Below are 9,412 nucleotides of genomic sequence, written 5' to 3'. Positions count from 1 at the left end.
TAGAGCGCTCGCCTTGAGCTGAAGAACTGAGGGACAGCACTCAGGCCCAGAGTTCAAGCCCCACGACCGACAAAAAAAAAAAAAAGAAAACACAACAGCTTCTGGGACCAAAGCGTATCAAAAAAAACAAGAGGGAAGTGGTACAAATGGTAATAGAGAAGCATGGCTATGTCATGGGCATAGAACATTTTTTTTTTTCAGTTGTGGGGCTTGAACTCAGGGCTGGGCACTGTCCTTGAGCTTTTTTTTTTTTAACACCTTCAGCCACAGCTCCACTTCTGGTTTTCTGGTGGTTAATTAGGTATATGAGTCTCATGGACTTTTTCCAGCCTGGGCTGGCTTCAAACTGCTATCCTCAGATCTCAGACTCCTGAGTAGCTAGGATCATAGGTGTGAGCCACCGGCATCCAGCTGAAACATAGCTTTATTTCTGGCAGAACTGGGAGTTGAACTCATAGCCTCGCACTTGCTAGACAAGTGCTCTTACTGCTAAGCCCAACAGAACTGTGGGAATGTTCAAGTTAGACCACTGCCTAGCAAGTACAAGTTCCCAAGTTCCAACTCCAGGACTGATAAGAGGGAGAGGGAGGGTGGGAAAGAGAGAAAGAAGCTGATAACTAAATCTAAAAGAATGTTAGAAGGCAGAGGCAATTCTTAATCTTTTTTTCTTTTGGCTATTGCTGTCTTTTGGTAATGCTAGAATGCAAACTCGTGCTTTTATGGATGCTAAGTACCCACTCTATCTCTGAATTACAACTCTAGCTCCTTTGCCAAATTCAAACACATTTATTTTTTCTTTTTCTTATTCTTTTTTTGGCTAGCCATGGAGCTTGAACTCTGAGCCTGGGTGCTGTCCCTGAGTTTTTCAGCTCAAGACTAGCACTTGAGCCGCAGCGCCCCTTCCAGCTTTTTCTGTATATGTGGTACTGAGGAATTGAACCCAGGGCATGCTAAACCAAGTACTGGGCCACATTCCCAGGCCTCGAAGACATTTCTTTCTTTCTTTCTCTCTCTCTTTTTTTTTTTGTCGGTCATGGGCCTTGAACTCTGGGCCTGGATGCTTGTCCTTCAGCTCTTTAGCTCAAGGTGAGCGCTCTACCACTAGAGCCACAGTGCCACTTCTGGTTTTCTGGTGGTTTATTGGAGATAAGAGTCTCATGGACTTTCCTGCTTGGGCGGGCTTTGAACCATGATCCTCAGATCTCAGCCTTCTAAGTAGCTAGGATTACAGGGGTGAGCTACTGGCTCCTGGCTCAAAGACAAAAAAGGCTGGTAGACTTCACTCAAGTGGTACAGTGCCAACAGAGCAAGCAAGATGAGTAAGGGTAAGGCCATGAGATCAAGCCTCCATTTTGAAATAAATGAATGGCTTAATGAAAATTATCAAGTAACATATAAATCTACAAAATCTCTATTTCTAGCTTTACATACATTAAACTTTCAGTTCTATAAGCATTATGTACGGATTTGAGAGTATTTCATGGGACAATAATAATTTGCTGTAGGACCATGCTTTTGTAGGGAAGGGACTGATAGAATCTAACTTTGTTAAAGAGAACATGAGTATCTTTGTATTACAAAAAGTAATAATAAGAAGGAAATGAAATTAGAACTCAGTTAAAATAATACATATAAAGCATTCCTCTTTTTAAGTTGTGGGTTTTGAACTCGGGTCCTGTACACTGTCCCTGAGCCCAAGGGTAGCACTCTACCACTTTAAGCCACAGATCTACTTCAGACTTTCTGGTGGTTACTTGGAGATAAGAGTGGGATCTTCAGATCCCAGACTCCTGGGCAGGACCCACCAGCGCCTAGTGCCCAGCAAGACATTTCTTTTCTCTCTTTCTTCCTTTCTTTCTCTTTTTCTCTCTCTCTCCCTCTCTCTTTGGTCCTGGGACTTGAACTCTGGGCCTGGGTGCTGTCCCTCAGCTCTTTATCTCAAAGCTAGAGCTCTACCACTTGAGCAATAGTGCCACTTCTGTTTTTCTGGTGGTTTATTGGAGATAAGAGTTTCATGGCCCAGGCTGGGAAGGTGGCTCAGTAGTAGAGCGCTTGCCTTGCATGCATGAGGCCTGGGTTCGATTCCTCAGCACCACATAAGCAAAAAGAAAAATGCTGGAAGTGGCACTGTGGCTCAAGCGATAGAGCACTAGCCTTGAGCTGAAGAGTTCAGGAACAGGGGCCAAGTCCAGAGTTCAAGTCCCATGACCAACAAACAAACAAACAAACAAAACCCAAAACAAAGGAAACTGGGATACAATGTCCTAACACAATAGCACAATGTTTCTATAATGTGTAATTGTACTTACTCACTATGTTGGGCAGATGAAGTAAGTGTCTCACAGAGGTACAACCTCTTACAATTTAAGATTGAATATCATTGACCTGGAATAGCATTAGACATAATCGCTATGATGCTGATCTACCATCAAGTCCTTTCTTTTAGCAGCTTACATTTCCTTCCCTTTCGCCTCACTCCCTCTTGCTCACTCTCTCCCCCTCCTCCTCTCTCTCACACCAGAATAATACCCTTTATTGCCTTTGTTGCTCTTTCTCCATTCCCCCACTTCTAGGAGCTTACATTTCTCTTTGTTGTTGTTGTTATTTTATTGTGAAAAAACTGTACAGAGGGGTTACAATTACAGGGGCAAGGTAATGAGTACATTTCTTATAAAGCATTGTTGCCTCCTCCTTTGTTTCCCCTTCCCATCCCTTCCCCCTCCCCAACCAGGAGATTTCATATCTAAGACTGGATTAACCCCAAATAATAACTAACAATTCTCATAAATTTTTCTAATTTTATCTTTAGCTAAATTTTGCCATTTTAATTTTACCTCTTTTAATTAAATTTGCTCTTACTAAATACTAAAGCTAAGAAACTGATGTAAATAATAAAAATAATATTTATGATTCATTGAACACCTAATATAGTAGGGTATTGTGCTAGGCACTTTCTAAATTATCTCTTAAGGTTTGTGGTGGTAAGTGGGGCAGCAATGGGGCAGCCAAGACAGGATGACTGCAAGTTCAAGATCAGCGTGGGTGACAAAGTAAAACTTGTCTTTAAAAAAATAAATAAGGGCCTGGAAATGTGGCTCAGTGGTAGAGTGCTTGCCTCGCATGCATGAGGCCCTGGTTTTGATTCCTTAGCACCACTTAAGCAGAAAAAGCCAGAAGTGGCCCTGTGGCTCAAGAGGTAGAGCATTAGCCTTGAGCTGAAGAGCTGAGGGACAGCCCCCAGGCCCAGAGTTCAAGCCCCACAACTGACAAAAATAAATAAATACTAAAATCCGGGCTGGGAATATGGCTTAGTGGTAAGAGTGCTTTCCTAGCATGGATGAAGCCCTGGGTTCAATTCCTCAGTACCACATAAACAGAATAACCAGAAATGATGTTGTGGCTCAAGTTGTAGAGCACTAGCCTGGAACAAAAGAAGCTCAGGACAATGCCCAGGCCCTGAGTTCAAGACCCAGGACTGGCCAAAAAAAAAAAAAATCTATGTTTTTGTTGTTTTTTTTTTTTTTTTTGCCAGCCCAGGGGCTTGAAATCAGGGCCTGGGCACTGTTTTTTTGCTCAAGGCTAGCACTCTCCAGCTTTTTCTGTTTATGTGGTACTGAGGAATGGAACCCAGGGCTTCATGCATGCTAGGCAAGCACTCTATCACTAAGCCATATTCCTAGCCCTGTAATTATATTTTATTTTAACATCAGTAACATTAGTAAATGAATCATCAGCAAAAAAATAAAAATATATACAATATATAATTTGTTGTCACTATTATCATCCTTGATACTGTTCTTATCCAAACCCAACTCTTTCTTTTTTTGGGGGGGGTTTGGTCGTGGGGCCTGAACTCTGTGCCTGGGCACTGTCCCTCAGCTCTTCAGCTCAAAGCTAGTGCTCTACCACTTGAGCCATAGTGCCACTTCTGGCTTTTTTCTTTTTGTTTATGTGATGCTGAGGAATCGAACCCAGGGCCTCATGCATGCAAGGCAAGCGTTCTACCACTGAGCCACCTTCCCAGCCCCCAAACCCAACTCTTTCATGTGACACACTGAACGTATTTTTACAAATGAGAAGATCAAAACCCACCTTTGATAATGTGAGTCAATGTCAGAATCATTAAAATAAGAGTTAATGATATAAAAGGAAATAAAGACAATTGCCTAGAATGAATGTATAGAACAGAGGTGCTAAGTGATGTCTGTTAAATTTCTCTAAATTTGAGCCTTAATATGGAGAGATATATGGTACAAGTGACTTAGTGTAGACCTTTTACAAAATGTTCCATAGTCATTAACTGCTTATAATCCAAACACCACTGGAAAACAGACACTCAGGAGGGGATAAGGATCAGAACTGCTAAACAGATTAAATTTACTGCTTATGTGATCAGTCATCCACAAGACATTCTGACAGATCTTGCCCAAAGCTGCTTAACAGGACTAGGCCAGAAGCTGAAGAAATAAGAACTCAGGCTAAATTGTCTGAAGAAACAGGCATTTTTAGAGGAGAGAAATTTAGGTACGCACCCTGAAAGGATAGATCAGGAGGAGGACAGGAAGTGATAACACTAGTTTACAACATATTACAGAAACAAAGGGAGATCAAAGCTAGCTCAACATTTGAGAACTCTAGATATATTAAACAACTCTGATAGCATTATGATATAATCGCTATCTAATGTCTCTCTCACTAAAACATCTAACAGCTTGTCATTCCTCATAATTCTGCCAATCTTCCTCTAATTATCCTATAGTATACCCATCCTCTAGAGACTAGTGATTTCAAATCATTTAAGACATTTATTAACAATGGATGTCTACATTCTTTCCTTTAAAATTCGCATTCCTGAGGCTTGAAGTAGGGTTTAGTACCATTTTAAATAAATCTCTTAGGTGTTTTAGATTTTTTTTTTTTTTTTGGTCTGTCGTGGGGCTTGAACTCTGGGCTTGGGCACTGTCCCTCAGCTCTTCAGCTCAAGGCAAGCGCTCTACCACTTGAGCCACAGTGCCACTTCTGTTTCTTTTTCTAATGGTTTATTGGAGATAAGAATCTCATGAACTTTCCTGCCTAGGCTTGCTTTGAACCGTGATCCTCAGATCTCAGCCTCCTGAGTAGCTAGGATTACAGGCGTGAGCTACCGGCAGCCAGCTGATCTTTTTTTTTTTTTTTTCTGTAGTGCTAGAAATCAAAATAGTTACATCCTCAGTACAGATGATGATTATTATCTATCTATTTTTGCCAGTCCTAGGGCTTGAACTGAGGGCCTGAGCACTTTCTCTCAGCTTCTTTTTGCTCAACACTAATACTCTACCACTTGAGTCACAGCACCACTTCTGGCCTTTTCTGTTTATGTGGTGCTAAGGAATTGAACCCAGGGCTTTGTGCATGCTACACAAGCACTCTACCACTGAGCCACATTCCCAACCCCCATGATTCTTTTTTTTTTTGGTTGGTTGTGGGCTTGAATTCTGGGCTTGGGTGCTATCCCTCAGCTCTTCAGCTCAAGGCTAGTGCTCTACTACTTGAGCCACAGCACACTTCCATTTCTCTGAGTGGTTTATCAGAGATAAGAATCTCACAGACTTTCTGGCCTAGGCTGGTTTGGAACCGCAATTCTCAGATCTCAGCCACCTGAGTAGTTAGGATCACAGGCCTATAGCCAGGATTTCAGGCTCGAGCCACCACACCCAGATCCCAGACGAATCTTTTCAGCAAAAAAACCCAAAAAACTGAGGGCTGGGAAGGTGGCTCAGTGGTAGAGCGCTTGCTTTACATGCATGAGGCCCTGGGTTTGATTCCTCAGCACCACGTAAGCATTAAAAAAAAAGCCGGAAGTGGTGCTGTGGCTCAAGTGGTAGAGTGCTAGCCTTGAGCTGAAAAGCTGAGGGACAGCGCCCAGGCCCAGAGTTCAGGCCCCACAACTGAACCCAAAAAGAACAACTGTGAAATAGGGCTGGGAATATGGATTGTGGTAAAGTGTTTGCCTAGCAAGCATGAAGCCCCGAGTTCCATTCCTCAGTTCCACAAAAACAAAGCTGGAAGTGGTGCTGTGACTCAAGTGGTAGAGTGCTAGCCTTGAACAAAAGAAGCTCAGGAACAGTGCTCAGGCTCTGAGTTCAAGACCCAGGACTGGTGAAAAAGAAAAAAAAAGGCCATAAGAAACATTTGTGAGGGGCTGGGAAGGTGGCTCAGTGGTAGAGGGCTTGCCTTACATGCCTGAGGCCCTGGGTTCGATTCCTCAGCACCACATAAGCAAAAAGAAAAATGCGGAAGTGGCACTGTGGCTCAAGTGGTAGAGCGCTAGCCTTGAGCTGAAGAGCTGAGGGACAGCGCCCAGGCCCAGAGTTCAGGCCCCATGACTGGACTCCCCCCCCCCAAAAAAAAAGAAACATTTGTGAAACACTATACTAATTTGAAATCCTCCAATTAGTTTTCCTATTTAAAGCACAAGGAGTCTAAAATGAGGGGTGTCAATTTCCTTTTTTTGTCAACTTGCATGACCACACTTTCCTAGCTTTCTTATTGGCCTGGTATGGCTTAGTAAACATCTGTCAACTGTTGCAATGGTTACCTCTCCTTTTCTGTAGAGAAGATCAGAAAAATATAAAAAGTTATCTGTTTTTATTGATTTTATTTCCTCTTTCCCCTTTTCTAACTTTAATGTGCTGATCCTAATGCTTAAACTCAAGGCCTCCTGATCTTGATCAGCTTGCATACTCATGCTTGGCATTCTACCACTTGAGCCATGCCTACAATTGATTTTCTTTTTGTGGAGAGGCTGAGGGTTGAACCTTATGATCTCCTACATACTAAGCATATATTTTACCATGAATCTACATCCATACATACCCTTTATTTTCAACTATGGCCTATAAATGATGCAAAAAGCTATTTTACAGAGCTCAAAGTATAGCTTTGTGGTAGGCTGCTTAGTTAGCATGCCCTTAACTCTAGATTTCCCAAACACTACAAACAAAAATAAACTATTAAAGCTGTAATTCCAACTAAATCTGGGGGTCTTAAGTTGTGAAGGAAAAGAAAATCAGCCCCTCACATGACGTTAAAGGCCTTATAAAAGGAAGAATTAGGGCTGGGAAGATGGTTTAGTGATAGAGTGTTTACCTCACCTGCATGAGGCCCTGGGTTCGATTCCTCAGCACCACATAAGTAGAAAAAGTGGGAAGTGGCACTGTGGCTCAAGTGGTAGAGCGCTAGCCTTGAGCAAAAGATGCTCAGGAACAGTGCCCAGGCCCTGAGTTCAAACCCTAGCACTGACAAAAAAAAAATGAATTGCTAAACCATAATCTGTTTTTTAAAAGTACTAAAAGCAATTACAACCTGAAAGCACCCATCCCGGAAGACCACACTGACACAGTCACATCCAGCAGAAGGAGTTTATTGCCAGCAAGGGCACTTCTCTCATGGAGTGGGAGAAATGGCTCCTATCTTTGTTTAGGGTATGTGTATGTGTGTGTGTGTGTGTATACACACATATATATATTCATATATACATACATGTATATAATCTATAGGAGTTAAGGAGGGAATTCACGTGGGACTTGGGAGCAGAGGAATTCATTATGGTGGGCTAAGATTTACGGCAGCTGCCTGAATAGGAGATAAGGGGGTCTGCTGTTACCATTCATGGCAGACTAAATGGAATGTTACTTCAAGGTAAGAGGGAAGGAGCTGATCATCAACTACCTGCTCCAAAGGGACCCCTTGTCAGCCAATGTGGGGAAAGGAGTATGTCAGGCTAACACAACCTCTTTGTACAACTATTTAATAATAAAATTTAAAACTTCTTTTAAAGTACTAAAAAAGCTAAGTATGATATGCACATAAATCCTGCTGATTGGGGAAGTTGAAGCAGTAGGATCACAAACTCAAGGGGTCTGGACAAAAGGACAAGACTCCATCTCAAAAAGAAAAATGACAGAGAGAAAAACTGTTTTTCCATCAAAGTGTATTGCTTAAAAATTCCTGCTTTGGCCTGGTCCTTTGTCTCTTGTTGAGGAAAAGAGGAAATGCCTTGGGATAAGAAAGAATTTATAGGGGCTGGAAAGATAGCTCAGTGGTAGAGTGCTTGCCTTGCATGCCTGAGACCCTGGGTACAATTCCTCAGCACCACATAAGCAAAAAGAAAAAAACCGGAAGTGGTGCTGTGGCTCAAGTGGTAGAGCACTAGCCTTGAGCTGAAGAGCTGAGGCCCAGGCCCAGAGTTCAGGTCCTACAACTGGACCCAAAAAAAAAAAAAAGGATTTATAAAATGTAAGGTTTTGTCTTAAACTGGTTTCTTGTCAAGATGGAATTATGACACATGCTAGACAGTGCAAGAAAAAAAAGAGGGTGTGGGTATATTTTGAGATTACTTGTGAACTGCTAATCTTCTTTCAAAAATCACCTTACATAAATACTTTTACCCTATTCAGGCTAGCCAGTCTCCAGCAGATTGTGAGCCTGAGCTCAACCAATCTGAGCAAAGGGGCAGGGCTTGCTGTGTGAGGGATAAATACTAGGGCAGACTGCCAGTTAAGTGTGCTAGCTTGCCTGGGCACTGTCCCTCAGCTCTTCAGCTCAAGGCTAGCATTCTACCACTTGAGCCACAAGGCCACGTCTGGCCTTTTCTGCTTTATGTGGTACTGAGGAATAGAATCAGGACCTCATGCATGCAATGCAAGCACTCTACCACTGAGCCACCTTTCCAGCCCGCATGCCAGATTTTTAGCTGATGGCCTACTCTTCTGTTTTTTCTTTTCTTTCTTTCTTCTTTTTTTTTAACCAGTGGTGGGGCCTGGGCACTGTCCCCCAGCTCTTCAGCTCAAGGCTAGCACTCTACCACTGGAACCACAGCGCCACTTCCAGCTTTTTCTGCTTATGTGGTGCTGAGGAATTGAACCCAGGACTTCATGCATGCAAGTCAAGCACTCTACCACTGAGCCACCTTCCCAGCCCCTGGCCTACCCTTTTGCAGAAGTAAATTTTGCCTTGCTGAGACAATTCTTTATAAAGAGAAATAAACTTATTAAAAATATTCAAAAAAAGAGAAAATATTCAGTGTCTGTTTAACTTTTATTAAAATACTAATATTAGTATTTACCTTTATTTTTATTTGTTTGTGGGGTGGATGTGGCCCAGGCAGGTGTTAAATTTGCTGGTTCACGTGATCCTCTCAAGTCAACTTCCAAACAGCTTGGAAGTATAGGCACACACTCAAACTAGAACTCGTTTTTGGTTTTTTTTTGGGTCCGGTTGTGGGGCCTGAACTCTGGGCCTGGGCGCTGTCCCTCAGCTCTTCAGCTCAAGGCTAGCACTTTACCACATGAGCCACAGCTCCACTTCCGGCTTTTTTCTTTTTGCTTATGTGGTGCTGAGGAATCGAACCCAGGGCCTCATGCATGCAAGG

General features: G+C 42.6%; 1 protein-coding gene across 3 annotated transcripts in view; it reads right to left on the bottom strand.

The window, feature by feature from the left end:
- Harbi1 (harbinger transposase derived 1) overlaps nt 1–9,412 on the bottom strand; it is a 14,943-nt gene that overhangs the window by 944 nt on the left and 4,587 nt on the right. The window lies entirely within an intron of this gene.

Source organism: Dipodomys ordii, unplaced genomic scaffold (genome assembly GCF_000151885.1).
Source record: "Dipodomys ordii isolate 6190 unplaced genomic scaffold, Dord_2.0 Scaffold125, whole genome shotgun sequence".
Taxonomy (NCBI): Eukaryota; Metazoa; Chordata; class Mammalia; order Rodentia; family Heteromyidae; genus Dipodomys; species Dipodomys ordii.
Note: the sequence above shows the minus strand (reverse complement) of the source record. Positions and strands in the feature narration are given on the sequence as shown.